Source organism: Macrobrachium nipponense, chromosome 23 (assembly GCF_015104395.2).
Source record: "Macrobrachium nipponense isolate FS-2020 chromosome 23, ASM1510439v2, whole genome shotgun sequence".
Taxonomy (NCBI): Eukaryota; Metazoa; Arthropoda; class Malacostraca; order Decapoda; family Palaemonidae; genus Macrobrachium; species Macrobrachium nipponense.
Genome location: NC_061090.1, coordinates 62,457,864 through 62,462,841, shown reverse-complemented (window position 1 = coordinate 62,462,841; position 4,978 = coordinate 62,457,864). Strand labels below are relative to the sequence as shown.

The following is a 4,978-nucleotide window of genomic DNA, read 5'->3' as shown; positions in this document are numbered from 1 at the left end:
CTCTCACTCCTCAATGGAATGCCAGACAATCGAGCTCAGCGCCAACACCATACCGACCACGCCACTGAGGCGCTTGGCTGGGGATGTTATGAAGCTGGGATGCGGGGACGGGGGTGTTGGGAATCCAGGAAGGAAAATAGTGGCCTATCATCCTGAACCTACAAGACTTGCTGACAACCTGAAGACGATCGCCTTTTGGAAAGGCTTTCTGACAGGAAAGAGAGCGTAGCAATAAGCAGATAGACACACATACACATACACATACTAGTATAATGGTTAGTGGTTAGTGTCGTGGCATGCCACTCAGACGTAGCGAGTTCACGTCTATCCCCTGACGATGAAAAATCACTGGCTGCAGTGTGGGGTCTGCAGTGGGAGGTTGATTCCAATATTCTTTGGAAGTTGAATTTCGAGTTAATGACCCCTTTGGTGTGCTTGTTCCATGTGAATTGGTTTCATCTACCGAATATATATATATCACACACACACACACACACACATATATATATATATATATATAAATAAAATATGATATATATATATATATACACACACACACACACACACACACACATATATATATATATATAATATATATATATATATATATATATATATATATCATAATATATATTTTGCATTTACCTTGTCTATCTTTCACCTCATGGTAAAGCAAAATGAAACCTGTTTTAGGAGACGAGTTCAATATGCTATTGCGCGAAATACTTGTAACTAGCTTGATGGCGCGTGCTACGCTGCGCTGAACCAGGCGCGCCCGTCATGTCACCCACACCACTGTGATTTCATTATCATAGATTATTATTTAGAGTTATTTTCTTATAACCTTTTTAGATCAGTAATTAACGTGATTATTTCCTCATTAGATAGCTCCAGGAACTGAATTATTCCACCAAGGAACTTTGAGCCAATTGGGCAATACTACCAGGAGAAGGGAGGAAGGGAGGATAATAAAGTACAAGAAAAAGAGGAAGAAGAAAAGGAGGAGGAGGAGGAGGAGGAGGAGGAAAGAATGAAAAAAAGAAGAGGCATAAGATGTGTTGGTGACGGGAGAGGGGGGGGGGGGGGGGCAAACCCAAAAAAAAAAGAGGAAGAAGAAGAGTTGGAGAGAAAAGGGAGGTAGGGAGGAATAGGGAAATGAATGGAAAAGAAAAGAAGGAAGAAGAAGTAGAAGAGTTGGAGGAGGAGAAAGAGGGGGAGGAGGAGGAGGAGGGCTTTCCATCACAGGACCATCAGCCCAGCAGTTGTGGCTCGGCCGTGTTGCGGGTAAGACGTGTTCGTCTCGCACCTCGGGGATACTCCACTCTCCCTCCCTCTTTCGCTCGCTCGCTCGCTGGCTGTGCGGCACACTTTTCGTTTTGGAATTCTTTCGTTTGACTCTTCAATTATATATTCTTTTTTATCTGACTTGGAAATTCTCTCGCGAGGACTTTTGAGTGAAAGAAGGATACTTCCTTTTTCCCGTAGGATTTCTTAGGTGGCCAGGCATGGTGAGTTATTAAGAACAATTAGTTTGTTTATTTTTTATTTTTTTTTTTCTGCTTTTTACGTTTCAACTACCTCAAAGTTTTTTTTTTTCTATATTAAGTGAAGTGAGTTTTGCAAAACTGGATGAATTGTATGCTGAAGATGTTAAGATAATTAGAGAATAACTACAAAAGGTCAGTCTTACTTTTGATATGTTATTTATAAAAACTTCATTGCACTACTAGGATATATATATAGTATACATATATATATATATATATATATATATATATATATATTATATACAGATAAAAACCGACCATAAAAAAAAGTATAGACCAATTGTATAATTTTCTTATCAAAGGAAGTACTTCCGGGTTTTCATATCTATTTGCAAATGATATCGTATTATAAGTATAAAACAGCTGAGATACGAAATTCAAACTCATGTTGGTGCAGGAGCATAATTTATCCATCTCTCTCTCTCTCTCTCTCTCTCTCTCTCTCTCTCTCTCTCTCTCTCTCTCTCTCTCTCTCTCCTATATATATATATATATGATATATATATATATATATATATATATATATATATATATATATATATATATATATATATATATATATATAACTTAAAAACGTTGAATAAACTATGAAAGTACCTGTTCAAGGTCCCGGATTCATTCACCTTCTTGCGTGGATTTTAGGATATATATATATATATATATATATATATATATATATATATATATATATATATATATATATATATATAAATTGAGCATTCTCGTTTATTACTACATAGGCATAAAGAAAATAAATAAATTTAGATGGCAGATTATTCATGAAAAACTCACACACAAAAGAAAAAAAAAAGAAAAATACACGAAAACTGGGAGCCACGAGCGAGCAAAATTCGCCGACGTGGTCATGAATGGTTAAACGGAACCGCTTCACGTATCATTGGCCAAAATCGCATTACGTCGACACCCGCAGTCGCTCTGGTCCCGAGAGAACGACTTGGGTGTTAATGATCTTTTGTAAGCTTCGGATAACTTTATACTTTGAGGACGAATAAATTTAGTAATATAAAAAAATCCTAAGTATAACAAAGCTCTGACTCAAAGGACGTGGTGATTTCCACATTATAAAATCTACAGATAACAAACAAGGCTCTGACTCAGAGCACGAGATGATTTACTAATGACAAAATCTACTGATAAAAAACAACGTTCTGACTCAGAGGACGAAGTGATTTACTAATGACAAAATCTACAGATAACAAACAACGTTCTGACTCGGAGAACGAGGTGATTTACTAATGACAAAACCTACAGATAACAAACAACGTTCAGACTCAGAGGAAGAGGTGTTTTACTAATGACAAAATCTATGGATAACAAACAATGTTCAGAATCAGAAAAGAGGTGATTTACTAATGATAAAATCTACAGATAACAAACAAGGTTCTGACTCATAGGACGAGGTAATTTACTGACAAAACCTACAAGTAACAAACAAAGTTCAGACTCAGAGGAAGAGGTGATTTACTATTGAAAACAAAAATTAAACAGATCAAAAACAACGTTTGATCAGAGGAAGAGGTGATTTACTATTGACAAAATCTACAGATAAAAAACAACGTTCTGACTCAGAGGACGAAGTGATTTACTAATGATTAAATCTACAGATAACAACAACGGTGCTGAAAACTCAAAAAAAGAGAGGAGAAGTGATTTACTATTGACAAAATCTACAGATAAAAAACACGTTCTGACTCAGAGGACGAAGTGATTTACTAATGATTAAATCTACAGATAACAAACAACGTTCTGACTCAGAGGAAGAGGTGATGTACTATTGACAAAATCTACAGATAAAAAAACAACGTTCTGACTCAGAAGACGAGGTGAATTACTAATGATAAAATCTACAGATAACAAACAAGGTTCTGACTCAGAGGATGAGATGAATTACTAATGCTAAAATCTAGATAACAAACAACGTTCTAACTCCGAGGACGAGGTGATTTAATAATAATTAAAAACTCTAAGGATAACAAATAACGCTCTCACTCAGAGGACGAAGTAATAATCAAGAACTCTAAGGATAGCAAATAATGCTCTCACTCAGAGGACTACGTGAACTAATAATAATAAAGAACTTAAGGGATAACAAATAACGCATTGACTCAGAGGACGAGGCGATTTAACAATAAATAAAAACTTAGAGGATAATAAATAATGCTCTGACTCAGAGGACGGGGTGATTTAATAATAATAAAGAAATCTAACGATAACAAATAACGCATTGACTCAGAGGACGAGGTAAGTCAATAACAAAGAACTCAATGGATACAATAAAACGTTCTGACTCAGAGGAGGAGAAGATTTAATCATAATAATCTGCACAGATAACAAACAACGTTCTGATTCAGAGGACCAAATCATGTTATAACTAAATAAATAAAAAATTCTACAGTAAGGAGTTATTATCTACAGTGTTCTGTATTGGTATTAAATCACTTGTCTTCTGAGTCAGAACGTTATCTTTTATCCAAAGAGTTCTCTATTAGTGCTAAATGATCTCGTCCTCCGAGTCAGAACGTTATTTGTTATCTATAGAGTTCTTTATCAGTACTAAATCCCAGAACGTTATTTGTTATCCGTAGAGTTTTTATCCAATAATTAACATCACCTCGTCCAACACTTTCGTAAGATCTCGATATTACCGACAGAGTTAACAACATGAGGGTTCATTAATCTTCTTCTCTGGGAATGAAGTATATATAAGCAACATCATTAACGCTAAATTATATTAGAAGGTGCCTTATCGTGCGTGTGTAAGTGTTTGTGTGTGTGTCTGTGTGTATACCAATTACTGGCTGTTTTGCATCTTTTTAATTAGCATTAAATCAAACGAGTGCTGTAATAAAAGAAGTGACAAAACAATCGCACAATCAATTATCGTGCATGTTCATAAAAGGTGTCCATACGAGCTGAAAAAAATAGAGCTTTGAAGGCAATATAGGGTCAATTATGAACTGCACTGTGAGTGTGGAGGAGACACACAGCCTGTCACTGTAGCACTGATATAGTGTCGTCGTCGCTTTGGACCGATGTATTGTTCCGTAGCAATTCCGACTCGCTAACAGTGTTGTGTTCATCAGTCTTTCTTTTATACTCTTTCCTATACGGGTATAGTGTTTTCAGAGTAACTAATCCTGAAATATTTTTAAAAATGTTAATCGCAGTTTTATTCAGTATCATCAAGGAAATATATGCCGGAATACACACGCACAAACTATATATGCATATATAATTTATATATATATATATATATATATATATATATATATATATATATATATATATATATATCTGTGTGTGTATGTGTGTTTCTCTCTGTGTATGTATATAAAAGACACACACACATACACACACATATATATTATTATATATATATATATATTATATATATATATATATATATATAT

At 34.9% G+C, this 4,978-nt stretch overlaps 1 protein-coding gene across 1 annotated transcript in view; it reads left to right on the top strand.

The window, feature by feature from the left end:
• Window positions 1–1,252: 1,252 nt before the first annotated feature.
• Window positions 1,253–4,978, top strand: part of LOC135198010 (nephrin-like) — a 396,664-nt gene continuing 392,938 nt past the window's right edge. The window contains exon 1 of the mRNA XM_064225356.1: window positions 1,253–1,508. The gene's annotated coding sequence lies outside the window, so the exon portion shown is untranslated. The remainder of the gene's footprint in view (window positions 1,509–4,978) is intronic.